Source organism: Megalopta genalis, chromosome 19 (genome assembly GCF_051020955.1).
Source record: "Megalopta genalis isolate 19385.01 chromosome 19, iyMegGena1_principal, whole genome shotgun sequence".
In the NCBI taxonomy this organism is placed as follows: Eukaryota; Metazoa; Arthropoda; class Insecta; order Hymenoptera; family Halictidae; genus Megalopta; species Megalopta genalis.
In genome coordinates this window covers 3,562,723-3,582,861 of record NC_135031.1, presented here as the reverse complement: position 1 = coordinate 3,582,861, position 20,139 = coordinate 3,562,723, and the positions used below count along the sequence as shown (strand labels likewise).

Genomic DNA, 20,139 nt, shown 5'->3' with positions numbered 1-20,139 from the left:
TTGTCCGTAATTATAGCCCGCTTGATATTTGACCGATTAGTTTTTAGAATTCATTATCCCTACGACAGTACGTTATTGCGCTTGCACGCAGCTCGTAATTACACGGAGCGGATATTGATTACTATCGAATTAAGCGAAATCCAGATCGATATTAATTGCTTGCACGACTAAACTTCTTTCCTCGCGCACGAGTTTCTCTGGATCGTGATCTCGAGGTAATTGAAATAATATTTTACGCTTTTATAATATTTATACATCTTTTGAAATGTATAACCGATCTCTAAAGCAAGAAGTATCTACTTTACATATTATTTTTGTAGCTTTATATTATATTCGTATTATTCATTTTATACATGTGATACATTTTTTGAAATCTTATTGCTCGTCGACCTCTATTTAAAGTAGAAATATCTATTACTTCATATATTATTTTTGGAGCTTTATATTGCATTCGTATTATACATTTTATACATGTTATACATTTTTTGAAATCTTATTGCTCGTCGATCTCTATTTAACGCAAAAAATATCTACTTCATATATTATTTTTGTAGCTTTATATTACATTCGTATTACATAAAAGTTATTATTATAAATGGCCACTCCATTTATTACACTATGATTCTCAAAAAGCTCTCTTTCTACGCTTCTACGCGCAGTAACAAAAAACATTTCTCTCTGAAACTCAGCGTTCACTTTACGGTTTACCATAATTGCCTTAAACGACTACTCTTAATTTCGAACCAGTACTGCAACATACTAAACATTCTTTGTTGTTCATACACCTCTTTAAAATCTCCTTTATCATCGCAATTCAAGCATCCTCTTCTTTTAACAACTTTCCCTTCTCTTCTGCTTTCTCATCCCTCTTTTCCTTTTCCTTATTCCTGATCTTCTCAAGTTGTGACTGATATCGCTTTCTCAGAGCTTGTCTACAGCTGTTCTCAATTCCTTGAACAATGATACTTTTTTTTCATTACTGCATTAATCAGCACTTTTTCGTCCTTACTTCCTCGTTTCTTTCTTACTGAAGAAATTACTTTAATGACCTCTATTGTATTATTTTCTGTTACTTTCTCTTCATTCTTTCACTTTATTTAATCATCTTAATCACTTATTTTCTCCTCTATTCTATCTTTTTATTGTATCACTCCTTTCCTTTTTTCTTCTTGATATACTACTTGTGCAACATATTGTCATTATTTATATATATTATTATATAATTATATAATATAATATATACATAATATTATAATGTATAATTATATTATATACATTGCTATACAAATATATTATATATTGTTACAACACAGGGACTTTTCTTCCGTCGACCAAATAAATATTATTGCAATATTATCGTTTTTTACTTGTACTTACATTACATTCGTATTACAAATCATATAAAGATGTTAATAGTACTACAAAACATAATACACGATATAACTACAAAAGGCTACATCATTTCCTTGGTGAAGCAGAAAGAGTCGCAGATAACCCAGTGCTAAACGAGCGTTAAAGAACGATCAGAAATCCATGTCGGTTCTCATTATTGCTCTCGAATATATTTAATCTTGGACGGCATTGCCGCGCGAGGATTGCATAAACATCCAGAAACGAGTTTCCCGAAGCAAGCATCGAAGTATGTATTTCCTCGAGTAGCGTTCGCATTACGGCTCCAAATGTATTCGAGGGGGGGTGAGCTGCGGCCGACACAAAAGAAAGAGACAAATACGCGAGAAATCCGGGGAAACTGCGCAAGAATACATTTGGAAGGTGATAAAGCGTCGTGGATTCCCTGCCGGGTTGGCCGCGCGACGTGGTCTGAAGAAAACAACGGTGAAAGTCCGCGCCAAGGGAGTAGCCACGGCGCTACAGAAGCGTGTCGTCGAGAAAAAAACACGACATTAGGAGACCAGGTAACGCCCGTGGCTCTGTGTCCGGGGCTACCATCGAACCCTGTTATAAATGCGTTACATCGCGTTAGCCGAGTATCCATTTATGAAAAAAACGGTCGTGCGACGGTGCGCGCGACCCGCGATAATTACAGCGTGTCTTCGGGATTAAATATCTCGGCCGCGCGTGTAATTTGCGCACCGTTAATACGCGGCCCAGATTAATTTATGGCCGCGGATTATGAAAAACGTCTGACCATCCGGATTAACGAACGCGGCGACGATATTAAGGGGGGCATCCGGTCTGCCGACTTCGAAGAATCCAATCTTTTTTGCTTCGGTTAATGGTACCATAGAGGCTGCGTGCCTAAAGTTTCAGCCAGAAATTCGAGTTACGTTGGCAAGGGGACAATGAAACAGTAACGAAACCCTTATTCAAAGTTTCGACGATTTGTCTACTTTGTAAATTTTTTTCGAAATTTTTTGAAATAGAGTCAGGATGTAATTATTAACAATATTATTCTGTTCCTTTGCATCTGGAAGATTTGCACTTTTGTCGATGGTATGTTTATAAACATATTAGTTTATAAACATAGTTTCTCCACATATTTGACATAAAAAAAATGTATACACATTCCTTAAACAGTTGTTTCTCAATAATCGTCGTTACCAAATATGTATCAATTTCTGCATAACAAGTCTACTCGTCGAAAACAACTGATGAAGAAGGGTGTGTATCTTGATTAAATTAATTATTAAATACTTCATTAAATTATATATTTTATAAAAGAGTTGTATTTCAACAGAATATGAAGAAAATCAAACGTACACAATATAATTGCAGTAACTTGCACACTTTTCAAAATGATTACAGCAGCTAACTAGTGAAATATGAATCCAACTATTCTAAAAATTTAACGCGAAAATCGCTGCGTAATTTCCTTTAAAAAAAAAGTATCGAAAGACGCTATATTTTCAGCGTTTTGAATATTGAAAGTTAGTCTAAACTGCAGAAAACGAGCGACATCATTGCGAATTCATTTAAAATGACAACTTGAACCAACATTATTATATTTGGATATTTGGCTGCACTGCCTAAAATAATATTTTTGATCAAACGGTGCTGCATATGTAGGTCATCAAGAAAGTGTTGCCCCTGCTATATTCATCAGAGACCCGGAATCTAAATATATTTCCGTCCTGACTCCGGGAACTTCCCTTGGGATGCTTACGTTCGTAGTAGCGTTATGCTATCGATTCGTCCCCAAAAAAACTCGATGTCTTTAACCCGGCACACCAGGCTCCCCCGTCGGTTCGACGGGCAAAAGAAGAAAAAGAAACGTGTCTTTCGGAGCAAACGTCTCCGCGATCGAATGAATCACGACGTCGGTCACGGGGAATCGTTCAAGCACCGGATAACACGGCGCGACGAATCGATGCAGTGTTCCGGTCGATCGGATCCAGAGAAGCAACGTGAATCGAAAAAGGGAGAGAGACGGGCGCGCGAGGTAACGCGAAATCGAATCGAGAAAGGTGGCGGATCTTTATCGAACTATCGTGGTTCGCGGTCGAGTCCGCCGCGTGTAATTTCACGGGCAAATCGCGGAAGTTATGGCAAACGAGAGGCTCGCGATACAAGACCGTAAACGTGATCGGCTGGACCGCGCCGCGTCGGGGTGTTTTCTCCGCCGGCGGATCTCGCGAAAAACAAACAGTTGGAGCTAGGTGGTCCCTCATTAAGTTGGCACCACTCCGGCCCCCGGCTCGTTCCCTTCCGACTCGAGTCGATCTCCGGTGCCCCGTTGCGAGGGTCTCCGAAAGGGCCGTTGGTCCCGAGGGTCCATTCGTCCATTGTATCACTGCATACACGCACATGCGTGCGCCCCTCCCCTGCGTGGTGAACGCACGATGGTGTCGCGGCGCCGAGTGAGACGTTACCTACGCGAAATCAATGCATTCGATACGTGTCACAATCCCTGCGTCCGGGCTCCGTTCGCGTTTGTTAGCCCGGCGCTGTTAGCCATTGCCACGTGAACGCTAGACTCGCGCGCACGTGTCCGTACCGTGTGCAGCACGGGCTCATGTGTCCGCGTGGTCAATGGACCGGCGCGGCGAGCCGCTCCGATTCCGCGGAATTAATCATTGATTTATGGAAAATGTTGCCACGGACCACGAAGGTGCGTCAACTCAACATTCATATCGATTTAATTGGCCGTGGATGATCCTGAAAAATTAAGTCCGCCTGTTCGCCCGCGACCGATAGACTGTGACGGCGCGTGTAAATCGATTGATCAACTACGCCGACAAGCTGAATTTCCAAGACTTGTACTTGGGACGGGTGTTTAGATTCTGTACGATACACGATGGGCGAAAGTATTCGTACGCGTTTAAAACGATGTAACTTTTTTCAAATTGGATTAGAGTAATGTAGCCAATTACTGTGCCTTCAAAATTGAAACAAATTAAAAGTATAATAGGATTTAATATTGCCTTATTCGATAGATATAAAGTTAATTGTCCCTGAAGACAGGCCAAAGGCACAGCAACTGGCGGCGGAAACCGGCTTCACCACCCTAAATGACTCGAATAACTACAACGATTAAGATACTCGTTTTTAATACAGCTATTACTTGTGATGACAAGAAAAGTAAGTGCGTTGTAATGTCACTCGGAGGCTGTGTGCGTAACAATCTGATCAATGAGTTTTCGCTGAAAACTTTCGAATTGTAGACAAGTATTTAGAAGCTTCGTATATATTAAACAGTACGAATCGGTCACTTCAAAGACCTGATTTGAATATTGCGCGACATGTTTGGGATTATTTGGACGGAGTTCAAAGACAAAGTGAACCAAAAGATGCAGATGCACTGTTGGAGTTGCTGCGGGCGATGTGAAAGCTATTGAAGAGAGCGTATGTATTAAATGACATTCTCGATGTCTCTATAAAATTCTGTTTATGTTTCAACCTACATTTGCGTTAGCTCAAAGAAACTCTTTGGTGCCATCTTTTTATAGCTGCATTAAAGATGAGAATGTTTACTGAGTTTTCTGATTGTTCAACGGCACATACACGCATTCTATCGATTAAGAGCTACATTCTTTATACAGGAAGCTTAGGTAGACACACACGGATATAGTTTTCTAGGTAAGACTATAGTTTTGTAGCACAGAACTTAGCTAACAACTATTAACTTACTTACGTGAACAGCCATAAAAGAAATCGGTAATTTGAAAATTGTCAACAGCAAAAAGTATAAACTAAATAAATTGCATCATTTATGTTTATTGATCGAAACGAACTTTCTTCGTTATTTAATGTGTCAAGGAGTCGACACCCGTTGTATCGCTCGGATGAAACTAGAACATAGAGAATTCAGGTCTTTTATTAACACGTTCCGTGCCACGTGTACCATCGATGGTACACGCTTGCATGTTTACTTAGTGAACTGAACAAATTGTTTACAAGAAATTTAGAACCGAAGAATCAATTTCCACCGCAAGAATGGGCGTTGATAAGTTTTTGTTATGTTGTTATGTGTACGAGAATTAATATGCACGTAATACATCAAGTTTTAGTAAAATATCAAAGTGTGAAGATTCGAGTAAAAAAAGCTCGGCACGGAACGTGTTAAACAGCCGAAACTCGACGAATGTAGTTATCATGCAAAGAAAGCCATTTTACAAGTCGCCGTAAAAAGAATAAATTTTCATCAGTGAAAGAAACAAAGTACAGAAGGAAATTAATTTATTCTTGCTTTAGTGCGCAATAATTCGAATCAAAATACGATCAAATAAAATTGTAACGATAATTTAGTATTACGTGGGTCCACTTCTATTTTCAATGAGTTGAAATATTCGATTTTGCATACTGCCAATCAGACTTTGTCGCATTGTTTCTTGTATCTATCCACGGAAAACGATCTTCACAGGTTCGGTTCTTCAGTGACAAAACACCAATGCATAATCTGTCCTTCTAAAAAGATACGTTTCTCAATACGATTTTGAACATAGCATACTTCATTCATTATTACTTGAACTTCTCCGCATAAAAGCTGAAAATTAGCTGGCGGTTTTACAGCTACGCAACGCAGTGTAGCTTAGGCGTGAAAATGAATTTTCGAATCTGAGCAAATAATTCCGTCATCCGCATACGGTCGACGCGACAGCCGAAGTGTTAAAGATGGCGAAGCTGTGGATCTTCGTGGTCGGAACTTCGAAGCAGGAAACGCGGATACAGGGTTGGAAGACGCGTGACGAGCTCGACGAGTTGAAAGCGGTCGCGTTAGCGCAAGGAAAACGCCCGATAATGGGATTACACATAGCGAATGGATTACTGAAATCCCTCGAATGCAAAACCTTACGATAATCTGATACAACGTTCCCGTATCTTGGACACGGTTGGCAACGGCGGTCCGGGGGGAGAAGGGAGGGGACGGGAGGACGCCGGGTATCGGCCGGTAGGCCCGGTTCTCAGAGACGAAAACGCCGTGGAATATACAGCGGCCGAGGCCCCGACGGTTTTCTTCGTTCCACCTGTTGTGGGTAGAGCCCGAGAGAGCGTCCGTGTGTTCCACAGTGGAATTATCCTTCGGCCGTACGCAGGTAATGTGAGCAGTTAACGCAAATGGGACGGTATACCACCGTCCGAGGCGGGATTATAATGAAATAAATACTACGATTAAAGGGAACGCGTTTAAATTAACCGTCCCTATTGCTCGTGTACCGAACGAGTTTCGAGATTCGATCTCGCAGACGCGCGAGCCACGTACACAGAGGCCCGAACCGCATAAATAGTCTCGTCCGCGGGTCCCCCGGCCCGATACAGCGTTAATGACCGGGTCGTTTTCTGTTACAGACACCCGTCAGCGACTCGGGACGAGAGCTGCGAGCAGCCTGGAAAAATTCCGTGAGTATGCCACAGCGCCGTTTCGCCGTCCGTTGATATTTAATCGATATCGCTAGATCGTATCGTCGCTTATCCTCTCGCTTTCCGCCGTGTCATTCCGCGGGCCCCGATTCTCGCTAGGATGCCGCGCAGGCCACGCACACGCGCGTTCACGAACAAACGCGCGCGAACGCACGCAACGGCGACCTCGCTTCTCGATCGCGTATACTCCCTGCACCGAGAGACAAAGAAAATTCTTTCCCACGCGCAGGTGTCGGTTTATGGCGCGCGGCTATGGATATGCCCGGTATCGCTGTGAGAGCGTTCTGTAAATGAAGTTATTTCGAAGATGGCCGAAGAAACGGCTGCCCTCTGGGGCACGAGCTTCGCCGAAACGGCGAAGTTTCACGGAATGCAACGGAGGCGGGCACCGACATGAGACATCGGCCGAATGTTATCACTCTCGGGAGGAGTATTTCATTTCGAGAGTAGAATATTCCTGTCCGAACGGGCTCGACGTTCTCGCAATCGCGTTCGTTGCAATCAGGAACAAACGCGATTCAATTTTCTACCGACCCCTTTGTCTCGATCCGCGGGATGATTACCAGCAAACGTCGTATCAGTTTCTCCGCGGCCTTTTTCCGTGTAATTGGACAGAGAAAAATGCGGGAAAAATCTGGCACGTTGCTGTTCCCGATATACGCGCGCTCCAGAGAAATTTTGCCCGATATTTTGGCTGGCAAGCCTGCTTGTAAAAAGTCGAATGCGGGCCCGCCACACAACGCCGATCAATGGGAATCTGCAAACGCGTCTGTTCGTCGCTTTCCGTTTCTACTGGCCAAACTAACGGCGCTTCTATTCTATTTCGTACGGGTTCTTCGCTTGTTCGGACTACGAGAATCGAGATCTGTAGTCTGTTAATCAACACGGTCCAGGTACGGTCTCGATTGCCAGGTGTTCGATGTGCCGCGCAACGAACGAGTCATCGCCGTGGAACGCATTAAAAGTTTCATCTCCGCGGGAAAGTTTCCGGTTTTACGTGCCGTTGTACTCCCGTATCTAGTTAGACCGTCAAACAAGCCGAGCTCCAGCTCGACACGACCACATCCGCCGTCATAATTCGCGGAATCAGCCGAAGTTTCGCTCCTCACGGACGATAAGCGTGACTCGCGTGGCGATACGTGCTCGCGGGGCCAGCTTCAATAAAATCGTAAACGCGCCGGTTACGCGGACAACGTCGTAAACCAGCCGCGGTTTTTCTATTCGGCCGTTTAATACTCTTTGACGATCCTGCTGGAAAGAGTTCTACGCTCTGGAGCAGAGGCTTAGGTGTCTTAGAATAGTATCTTCTACTTATATACCCGCTATCCGGTTGCGTTCAGGTATCCCTCGTTTTCTTGTTCTCGATAAACGGTGATTGAAAACCCAAGGTTACGCTGCAAATAGCCATATAGCCATACCTCGCTTCTCGCTTCAGCAATTTCGTTTACTTTCTGTATTCCTTTCTCGCTCTTGTTCTCCCCACCTCCCCCCTTTCTTTTTTCTTCTAATTTAACTGAACGTTTCGCAATCACATCACGAATGTTGGCACAATTTTGTGCATTCACTCGCGGGAAACGATGCACTGTTGTTCACCGCCGTGTAAATTATCCATGCTTCAGGATTCCATAACTTGCGTAAACTGGCAAAACTTTGTAATTAACCCTCCGTCGGCAATATGACTATTTACTAACGCAGCCGGCGTTACGGCTCTTTTATCACCGGGCCTAAATTTGTATCATTTCAAGCCGTAAAAAGGTCTGAACAAACTCTGGGATAGTCATTGAAGCCGCTAATTTCATGTAGAAGTGTTTAGTTAACATTTTTAGTTGCGAATTACGTGTACACACGCTGTGAAGAAATGGCAAGTTTTTTTTTATTGGCGAATATACGTGTCATCGAAGAACTTATATAGAATGCAACGATTCTACAGTGTAGATAGACACTTTCGAGAACCACTAACGCATCTACTTGTTTAATGTTTAAGTTAAACAAAAAAATATTCATTGATACAGTCGTTGAAAAGTAGGAGGAGGCATTCGTTAAAGCAATTTTCGATTCGTTGAACATCGTTTGCATAATATTTTTGGAGCAAAGAAAAGAACGTGCAAAGCACAATTGAAACTGCGATGCAACTTTCTGCGTCATTGCATTGTTATTGTATTTCTTATGTGAAGTATTGTGCATTCTTAACCATAATTACCAAAATTCCAACGAGAGATTCGCAACAATATTTCTGTTCTCAAATTCAATAAAAATTACTGTAGTTTGTCCTTCATTCATAACTTTTATTGTAAATCACTGTACATTACCAGCCTTTCGATCTTGGTTTACGATTATTATTATATATATTATATTATTACTATTATATATTATATTATATTATTATTATTATATTATATTATTATATATTATATTATATTATTATTATATTATATTATTATTATTATATTATTATTATATTATTACGAGCTTTACGATTCATTTTCAAAAAAACGTGCATGCGCAGGCTAATTTGAAGCACAACTCTATGCCAGGAGATATCACAGAATAAAACTAAAATATTTCTGTTTTTACTTAATATATTTATATAAATGTGGACACTATTTCACTCGCAATAGAGCAGATTAATAAAGTAAAGCTGAAATTGAATAAAACTTAAAAAATATCCTTTTCATCATTGTGATCAAAATTTACAAACCATTCAAATTTCATTTTAATATGATTTATTTTCTAATAATTCATCGTAACTCTAATGACACAATTTTCGATAGATAAAAATCAAGATAAATAAATAAATATCATATTAAGTTTCTTTGTAACACTTAAAAGTAAGTTATATGGTTTTTAAACAATTCGAATTTGTGTTTCACACAGAAAAATGTTTGCGAGAAAGAGACACGCCATTTTCATATAAGGAGTTAAATGAACTATTTCTTTATTCTTGATCGTTAACGAAATTGTCTTCCACGTGGAATACATGAATTAGGACACTTTGCCCGTCGAACAGGTTCAGCGTACCGCATTCACAGGGACTAGTGAACAATGAGTAATGGTAATACGGCGTAATATTCGAGCGTTGTGCGAACAACACGCCCGTGGATGAGTCGATCGCTTTATTACCTCTTCCCGAGCCTGTTTAAAGCTACTCGGTTTTTTTCGGCCCCGGACGGACCGTGAAATAGTGAATGGAGAACGAGTGTTCACGCAGGTTAAGGTGAATGCGAGCTTGCCTCGACAATGGGCCACCTACTCGCCCTCCCCCGTTCCCCTCCACGGATACCACCGAAATCTCGTTTCGGGCAGCTGCGCTAATGCCGTGGAACCGAGTGTAACGCTGCTCGCGATTGTCGTAGCCCCGTGAACTGTGAAGCGTTAGAAACTTGCCGGGGACGAATCCGAGATCGCCGCCGGATGCGCGAGTGTTGACGTTCCCGGGTGTAAGCAATGCTATTCAGAGTCGACCGAGCGAGTCCTGTTTCACCTACGACGAGTTTTCGAATTCGAGACTCCCGTCCGCGAGAATTGCTGACCGGTGTGTCTCTAGTCCGCGCGGGGATAATGTCCTCGGACGTACGGCGATCGGGCACCAATCACGTATTGTCATCGTTTCACACGCGAATCGCCGAGATTCGAGGCCGAGCGATTCGAGATGTATCGCGGCGGCGGCAGGCTCGTTGCAACAAGCAACGATTTGTCCTCAGATCAACCGTAAAACGTGCCAAGGAATCGTGCATTATTGGTATACCTGGGCGCGTTTTGTAATCATTCGCGTGGATCATGTTTTACGTACGATTTACGTAACGCCGAACACGACGGTATTTACATTACACAATTGTCTGCGAGGCGTCTTGGAAACTTGCGGCTTTCTAACGCCCCCAGTCGCTGTACTGTACCATTTTGTGTTCGACGTGTGGTTCGATGTTAATCGATTCGTCGAATGAACCCACAGAATCGAAGACAATTGGAAGCTGGAATTACGAAGTTGAATTTTGATCATTTTCGGCCAGTTGGAAGTTAGACTTTGGCCTATTCAAATTTTTATTTATGAATAATTTTTAGGTGTTTTAGTGTTTCTATATCATCGTTTTTAGAACTACGTCATCTTTTTAGTTCTATTGTAAACGACTGACAGTCTAAATTGATTGCGAGCTGATTAGAAATCTGTGCAAAATTGGCGACGCTATTCTATCAAATCGACTGAATATTCTGACCCACAAAAAATTCTGCACATGCTTTATACATCTGTGAAAAACGGACCAAGCGTCAGAATGATACATGCAACAGTATTTTCGTAATCATCGAATATTATCGCTTCTCTGGCTCGTAGTCGAGAAAAACAATTTCCGAGGCGTTCTCTTTACTATGACTTCCACTCGAGCAGACAATTGGTACATATTCTCCGCATATACGCGAGTAAAACATGGAACTTTATAACCCCTATGTGGGTGACCAGGTACCCACTTCTATGTTTACCTTTAACTTTTTTATACTCGGGTTTGGATGATTGGAAGACATAGTTCTTCCCGTAATCGGCGTAAAAATAGACGACGATTACTTGTTCTGTTTACAATTATTTGTCTTTGAACAATCGAATCTATAAGAATTATATATGAATTGTTTAAAACAGTAATCTTTATACTACCGGAGAGGAGAAATATGAATTTCGAAAAAATTATGAAATTGTCAAAATTGTTGTATAATTAAGATTTAAGAAAAAATAGATTGACTAACTCGGTGTACCCCGGTTTGCCAAACAATCGTAAAAACTTTGGTTGCCAGCGTAAGAGTTAAATGCTAATCGCAACAGTATTGTGGGATGAGGGTTCTTGGCAGGATTGATGCGTCACTGATTTTTGGGCAAATGAAGAACGATCGCTCTGAACGACCTGTGTTTGTGCACGGTTTGGTTCAGCATTTGGAATTGAGCGATACAAGCGATACGGTGAAATTCATTAACGACTGAAATGGGAAAATAGCGACGGAAGATTGCAGTGTTGTATTCATTGCGTTTACTCGAGTATTATATATATTCAAAGTTTGTGATAATTGCGTTGTCATATTTTCTTTAATCAAACATTACGTTAACACTATATTTACGGAACACAAAAAACAACTGTTTCATATTAGTTTATAAAAGTAACAATAAGACATTTATCCTGATTTTTAACAAGCGTTATTGTAACATTTGCCGCAAGTAACATACAAGTTGAATAAATAGCACATAAATGTATATTTACGGTATGAACAATCGTAAATTAAAAAATTAGTGACCCGTCATTTCGACGAGTTCCGTAAATCTAGCGTTGATATTCCATACAAAAAATGGATCCCACAGTCTTTTAAAACTCTCGAAACATTATCGCTCATCTCGGTCGTACTCGGAAGTAAAATATTTCGAGACTGGAAATTCGGCATATTCTTGAAACACCGAATAAGCGGACAAGGTTTCGCTATGATGGTAATCGATACCATTCCTCGTGTAGCCGTCGTCGTCCAGCAGCTGTCAGCTTCTAGCATCACGGTTCACACGGGCGAACAGCACTCGAATGAATTCGTCGAGCGACAGTAATTGAAGCGTTATCGGCGGACCGAAACGCTGTCGCAAATTCGGCGACATTCCCGGGGCCGCGCATACCGGCGCCGGATTAAAGCGTCATCACCGGCCCGTGTCAGGGTACAACTGTGATCCTGTAAACGACCCTTTCGAGAATAAACTCCCTTCCAGTATTTATGGACTTTTGGGATTAGCGGGAGAGCAAGTTGGAGAGAACGGACCCAGGGCGACCTGCACCGTCGAGAGCGTCTCTTTTGTGAGACCGCTGTCTCGAAACTGTTCGAGAGGACGCGGGCGGCGGAGGTGTGCGGGAGGAAGGGTTGACGGGGTAAGCGATCATACATCCTCGCGGAAGATCGCGATCTCGGTTGTTTATGCAATACCCCGAGACAGGGGTGCTCTTTTGTCCGGGGGCGGGTTTCGGCGCTCGCTGGAGACACGGACGAAGAAATTTCGGGGACAAGACGTATTTCACGGACTGGCCTCGCGCGCACACTTCGCGACGCCCTCTTCCTTTCGAGACTGTCTGCATTACGTATAAAACCATTTTCGTTTGCATCTTAACCTCCTTCTCTCTTTTCCTTTTCCCTTAACCGTCGCAGTTGGAAACACAGTGGCGCAATAACTTTTTTAAAACGCAATAACTTTTCCTCAAATTGAACGAGACGTCTTGAATTTTTTTAGATGATTGAAGGACTAGTCTACTAGGCAGTGACTAACATACGTTTTATAAAATTTTTCTATTAGTTGGAATGACAAAAAAATAAGAAACTCGCGTTTCTTGGCTTTTTCAGCTGAGTCTATGACGAAAATTGCGTACTGCAGATTTTATGTAAGTACGAAAGAGTTAAAATATCATCGACTACGATCAATTTGATCTTTCTAGTTTCAGTTTCATCAATTAAATTATTTTGTTTTCATCAGGTTTTCTTGGATCGATTCTCGGCATTTCGGTGATAAGCAAATAAAATTGGCTGTCATTTCTAATTTCGTAATTTAAACTTCGTATGCTGTTCTGCACATTTTTATTCAACCAATTCTTTCTTAATCATAAGTAAATGCATCAAGTTACAAGAGAATTGTTGTTGACAGAGAAAACATTTTATAATATCTAAAATAAAAGAAGAGTTCACTCGAAGAGTATCAAAAAAGTACATTTTAGAATACAAGCAAGAAGAAATTCAAGATTTTGCGGTACCAGACAAAAGAAAATAGACGAATATTTACTTCCAAAAAGGATTTAACGATTGAAATTGCGCTATCAATTTAATCAAAATTAGAGTATTCCTCTAACATCGCAGTTCTGCAAAAGATTCGGAGAAAAAGATAAACTGTTTGCCGTTTACTTATTAACAGGAAGATTCTTTAGACAAGGTGAACGAACTTCGTTGGCGGAGACCGCTATTAATGTTCACACGAACGCTTCAACTTATTGAAGAATCTACGAACGAATCCTACCTATTATTATACTTAGCATTTGTCCGAAATATAATTTTTGTCCTCAATTCGTCATCGTTCGATAAACTGCGAGATGAACCCGCGAAACTTGCAGCGAGCACAGTCAAAAGAGGCCGCACGAGTTCCAGAAATCGTGAAACGATCCTGGGTTATAATTAAAAGGATCATGTATGTGTTATCGGCGTCTGTGCGTCATATTTCGGAAGGTCAGCATGGTTTCCCTCATGCAGCAATTAAGTGATGTTTCGAGCAATTCGAAAGGTCGCGGGAATATAGTCCGGCAAGTCGGGTAGGAGGACGGAACGCTTGAATTATTCCCTTGTTTCGCCTGTCACTTGCATCGCGGGAAACAATGCCCTGTAAATTAAAATGGAATTGGATTAAACGGCTTGCCCCGGTCAGACTCCGTCGGATGTGCTCACAAAGAAACGAGTAAATCTTCCAGCGTCGGCGGTCTCCTACGACAACTTTATTCCGCGAGTCGCAATCAACGGAGCCAACCTATGGATCGCATATTTATGACGTTTCTGCATCTCGCGGCGACACGTATTTCGGGCGTATCGCTGTCGGCAGCCGGGAAAGGTGTCGTTGCCTCGCGGCTCGCGGCGCTTTCACGTTCGATCGAGGAATTATGCAACCGTTCTGTTGCGTACATCTCTCCGCGGGTCCAATTAAAAAGATAACGCGAGCCCGAAGCCCTTGATCCTGAGGGGGAAAAAAAGCCGCGGACTTTGAATCGGGGCCACGAGGACGACAGCCTCCTTTCATTCGGGGCCAATTGAAATTCAAAAGAAACCGGCCGACCCACGCGACACGTCAAACATCATCGTCTCCACCAGTCATTAGAACACCCTCGGATCTTACCACCTAACGGTTCACCTTTCTCGCGCTTGTACACGCGCGCACACACGGTCGACCGGGCTCACCTCGACACGTAGAAATGCCGCCGAGCGAGAGGCAGAACCAGAAGATACCAAGAGAGCGCATCTCCTCCGGTCGCCGAGTGCCACCACCTTGAGAGTTCAGAGGCGAGGGCAAGCGGAGAGAGGAAGAGAAAGAGAGACAGAGAAAGAGAAAGAGAGAGAGAGAGAGAGAGAGAGAAAGAGAGAATGAGAGAGAGAGTGAGTGAGAGACAGGAGGAGCGAGACGGGGATCGAGCGAGGGAGAAAGGGCAGGAGAGGGAAGGGATGCCGAACGGGTAGAGTCGGGTACAAGGGAAGGGAGGTAGTGCGTCCTGTCGGGTTCGCGAGCGAGAAGGAACCCGGAGGGGCGAGCGGTGGCTAGAAGCGAGCCGGTTGCCGTGGATGGCGAGGAGAGGCGATGGGGTGGGTAACTAGCGCGAGAGGGGAATCACGGCGGGCCGCGCGGTGGGGATGTATTCCGAGCATCGGTGGTGGGGGGGCGACGCTCTCTCTGCCCCTTGGTTCGGTTAGTTTCTCCGTCGACGCCGCTGTAAGCGGATCGAGCGTCTCGTTGTTATTCCTCGTCGATCTCCGCGCGGTGACCTGGTGCGCCTCCTCTGCATCGCTCCCTCGGTGGCCAGGTGACTCTGCACCGTCGCGGCGGCACGGGTCCTGGATGATCAGCATGGAGACTCGCGGTACCGAGCGCGTTTCGCGGTCATCGACGGTGTGACGATCGAGAGCGATCGAACGGGATATACGCGTGCATCCAGTTTGCGGAGGATAGATCTCGGCGCGGACCGAACAACCACCACCACCACTACCGTGAATAGATATTGCAAAGTGCGTGAGACCCGAAGGGTGATAGTTCCGACAGCGTGTGTACTGGGTTAGGTGAAGAGTTTGTGCGCCACCCCCGTTTCGCGGTTTCGGAGTAGTGTGTCATCTCGTGGATCATAGCGCAGTGAGACTGGATCGCGGAAGTGAACGACGATCCTGTGGAATATTCGAAGCAGAAATCAGGATCAGTGATCGAGGGATTTTTTGGAGCAGCGATCGCGGGCGCCGAGCCACTCAGTTTCGCAATACTCGCCACGGCTCGAGCGGTCCCAGAGCCAGCCGTCGGACGCCGGGGAGGATCGAGCGATCGGCTCCGACCCCGCGCGCCAACTGCGATCGATCCGAGGGATCCAGCGTCGTTCCGCCGCCTCGGCTCGCTCCAAGCGGATACCAACGGAACCCGGAGTGTGCTTTTCGTGTGTCAGTGACGGTTCTGTGTGTTTGGCTGAAATTACGTGCGATGTACCTCGACCTAGCCGTCTTCGTTTCCCATCTTGTAAGTACACCTGGCGCGACCAAATCGGCCCGTCGAAGATACCGCGAGCTCCCGAATATCGGGGGGAGCGATTCGTTCCGAAACGCGCCCCTCGGCCCGAGTGTGCTCCGAAAGGGAACGAGGTGAACGCGAGGTGGCAGCGTGCCGTTGCATCGTGTGCGAGCGGGCAAAGGTCACGAGAAGCGACGGCCTGCCGGTGACTTTGACGCGTCTCCCGCGGGAAGAGCTCGCATTAGGTCTCGTTTTACAAGCGAACGCTCAAAGCCTCTGCACGCCGGGGCTTAGCCCGCGACTACAAACGCGTTGTGTGTGTACACGTGACCCCGAGAATCTATGCGCCTACAGCTGGGCCCTCGTGCACGTACTTCGGAGCACGCTCGGCCAGGCTTGACCCCGAAAGGATGTGACGAGCGCTCGAGCCGTCCCGCGAACCAAGGCGAATCTCTTTAGTTTCGATCCGCGGAGTGCTTTCTCAAAGATGCGGGAACCGTTTTGTTCCGAAGTGTCCTCGAGTCGCCCAGTGAACCGAAGTTCCTTTGATTCCGCGCTGGGTCTTGAACGCGCGCGGACTCTTCGGCCCGCGAAGGAAACTCGAGAAATTTCGTGGGCCGCGCGCGCGCGCGCTCCACCGAGGAAACGCGCCGCTGCCAACTCCTCGGGGAGAATAAGTTACGGCCGTAAGAAAGTTCCGGCGGAAGTTCCTTGAAATTTAGGTGACGCCGGTGATCGAAGGCCTCTCGAGGGGAGCGCCGTGTGATTCATTTATATCAATATTGGAGCACGCAACGATTAGCCAAGGCGTCGGCTCGCTCTTTGCTCGCCGGCGAGCCGCGACAAGCGGATATCAATCGTGGTTGTTTAACGAGCATCAACAGTGCCTCGGAACCGCTGTCGGAGACCAGTCGGATCCGTCGTGATCGCTGGAGCAGAGTTGCTGGCTGGTCTCGAGCGGCCTTCGATGACATTTGCCCGTCGGAATTCTTCGATAACTCGCGCTCAACCGCTTTCGCAATCGGGGGAACCTTTTACTCGGGATTTAGATAGTCGATTAATCTTTTCTGGGAAAACGAGAATCACGCTCGGGCCTCTCGGCTCGGCGACCGATCGGAAAGAATTACGTCACGACGCCGGAGACTGTTCGAACGCGATCGTTTTTTGTGGATCCTCGGCGAGTCGACGTCGGCAGGACGGGAGTGAAACGTCGAAAATGGCGGCCGCGCGACGCTCGAAGAATTTTCACGTTTATTCGGTCAATTAAATCGACCGTGTTCGCGCTCGTTTACACGGCCGCTCGACGTCACGACGAGCTAATTAGACTTACAAGTGGCTGTTTTTGCAGAAAGATTCGCGGCGTCTCGTGCCTCCGCTATCTTCGTCGTGTCCTCCGCCTCTTCCTCGGGGGCCACCCGTGCCTCGGGTTTTCTGTCGGAATTGTGTTTCTGCGCGTGTTTTGTCGGACACTTGTACATTCGCGAACGTGACCGTGCATCTTAACCGTACCGCTCCGTTTAAAAGGCGCCGTGGATTACGCAACGCTACGACGAAAATTCCTCGACGAGTCAGCGACTCCTTGATTTCCCACGTCGCCGGCCGGGCCCGTGTCACCGGGCAGTCGGCTTACCGCTTAATTCATACCCGATTCGTTGTCGATCCGAGTTTTTACACCTCCGCGCGCGGTCCTTATGAAACATGCAGAGGACATCCCGACGAAAAACTTGAGAAACGGGTGCAGGTGGCGAAGATATACGAGGAAACAGGAAATACCTGAATCGTTTCGGGTGATCGTATTTCTTGGGGAACGAGCGGCCGCCTTCTCAACCGCCAACCTTGCCTTACCGTTGGCATATTTAGTTTGCCGCGGAGTCGGAACGGTTTCTCTCACTTTAATATCGTCCGTCCATCGAGCCGTGACACATCGAGATCCCCGTGTGCTCCAATTCGCCGTAACCCGCGATCGGAATGACGCGCGCCACACTCGCGATCCTTTCGAAAGACTTTCCTCGGGAAAACTCGGATCAGCTTCGTCGAGTTCCCAGCTTTGTTAGCCGCTTCCGGGTCACATAAACCGCATCGAATTGGAGCACGCGATCGCGCGAACCACCGGTGGAGTATCGTTGTTTCAAGTAACTTTGTACTTTTATTCATCCGCTGTTCGCGGGATCGCGTTTTATCGTCCGTAGGCTGCTTTCTGCCCGGTGTTCCATCGATTACTCATTTCGATACGAATAATCATTGTTTAATTGCGTCGATTTCGTCGTCTGTTCCACCGTTGACAGGCTTCTGTAGCGTTCGAAACAGTTATCTGCTTCCGTTCGTACGTTGCATCGCGTTTAATCGATCTTCCGACTGCAAGTTTGTCTAAATTATCAGAACCGGGTTCCGGCGCTCTGTCATCTAGCTCCGATCGACGGTGCGATGACTAAACTACCGGCGCCAGACCGCCGGTCGGACGATTGCGGAAAAACAATTTCCATGCCAGCAAAAGTCCCGGCGACGTCCTTTTATTAGCCGTTGCTTAGTCCACGTCACCGAAATCGCGAGTCGACTTCCCCGCGGTGAACGCTGCGAGCGCGCGTTTCGCGAATAACAGGTTTCCGGGAGTCGCTTCTTCGTTCGCGGCGCGAGGTAGCGTAGCAACGACGACTATTTGTCACGCGTTCGCTTCTTCGAGTTGACGCGCGAGTCTCGCGATCGCCCCGCGAAATCGGTACCGACACCACCGATAAACTTGGTAATGGTAGAAAAATTGCGGCGATTAGGCTTGGAAACACATGCAGCAACCGGCATTTTCTCACAACACCTGCGAATTACGCGTAATTGCCGTTCCTTCGGCCCTCCGCGTCCCGTTCCATCTACCGTAGCTATCCGTTCCTGGGAACCCGAGGCAGTTCATTGTCTATAAGTGCGCGAGAGCGAGCCAGGCCGAGCGCTCGAACCCGTCGTGTCAAAAGACCGGTCGAGATAATCGTCATGTCGAATCGGAAATTAACGTTAAATCGCGGCCGCGACCTCTCTCTCTTTCTCTCTCTCTCTCTCTCTCTCTCTCTCTCTCTATTTATCTATCTCTATTTCCATCTCTCTCTCTCTTCTGTTCTCGAGCGGTCCCGGTGCGACCCGAGCGGAATCCTCGGCAGCCTTGAAGAAAAACGGAACGGCGCGCGGCCAGAGCTCTGCTCCGCGGATCATCCGTATCGAATGTCGAAACTGTTGAATTCCACCGGGATTATAGGAGCCCCATTGTTCGCGGATATCGGGATCGTCGGGATATTACGATTTTATTCTCGCGGACCGGACGGAAAATCGACTGGAACTGTCTCTGCGCCCGGCGCAACAACAGTTAGAACGGTTATTGCGTTCACGGGGTATCGAAAACTGCGATCGAACGTGTTCGGTTCGGACGCTGCGCGAGATCGGATCAAGAGCTGCCCCGATCGCACTGCCGCTACGATCTTCAACGATCGGACTGAAGGAATCGTAGCGAGAAACTGCCTTTAACCCGCTAGACGGCTCCGAAATCACCGAAAATTCGAATACTTTTTCCGTGTAAACGGTACTTCGTAGATTCCGGTGCCATGCGTAGAAAATTTTAAGTAGAAATGACATTTGGTTTCGGATTTAGTGAATCTAATGTAAGCTCGGTAAAATGACACCTTTCGATGCGATGCTCGCGATATCTCTACACATTGACACTCTGACGGCGAGACTCGGGTCCATTTGGACCCGGAGTATGTATATTATTTAACTATTTAGTTTTCGACAATTAATTTAAGTGTACACATGTTTTATTATTTATATAGAAAAAACGAATGAATCTAGGTATACATAACAAAAATATATCGAATAAGCTTCGCAAATAAAATTATGAATTGGTTCTGAGCATAGCGTGTTATATTTTTGTGAAAGAAGTCCGTCGTCCGAGCGTTAACAAACGATTTTTCAAATAGAAATTTTGTCGTGGAATTTCTAAAGAAATAACAATAATCGCAATGTTTTATACATCGAAGAGTAATCAACGACAAAATTTTGATGTCTGGATTCAAATTATCCAAAATCCGATTACGAAGTATATT

The 20,139-nt window shown here is 45.3% G+C and overlaps 1 protein-coding gene across 7 annotated transcripts in view; it reads left to right on the top strand.

The window, feature by feature from the left end:
- The window catches only part of LOC143260755 (latrophilin Cirl), a 676,923-nt gene that overhangs the window by 161,330 nt on the left and 495,454 nt on the right, over positions 1–20,139 (top strand). For 6 of the 7 annotated variants that reach the window (XM_076527311.1, XM_076527313.1, XM_076527312.1 and 3 more), the window contains exon 1: positions 15,258–16,069. The gene's annotated coding sequence lies outside the window, so the exon portion shown is untranslated. Of the gene's footprint in view, positions 1–6,747; positions 6,799–15,257; positions 16,070–20,139 lie in introns of those variants that run through there. The other variant, XM_076527309.1, reaches the window with a different exon arrangement.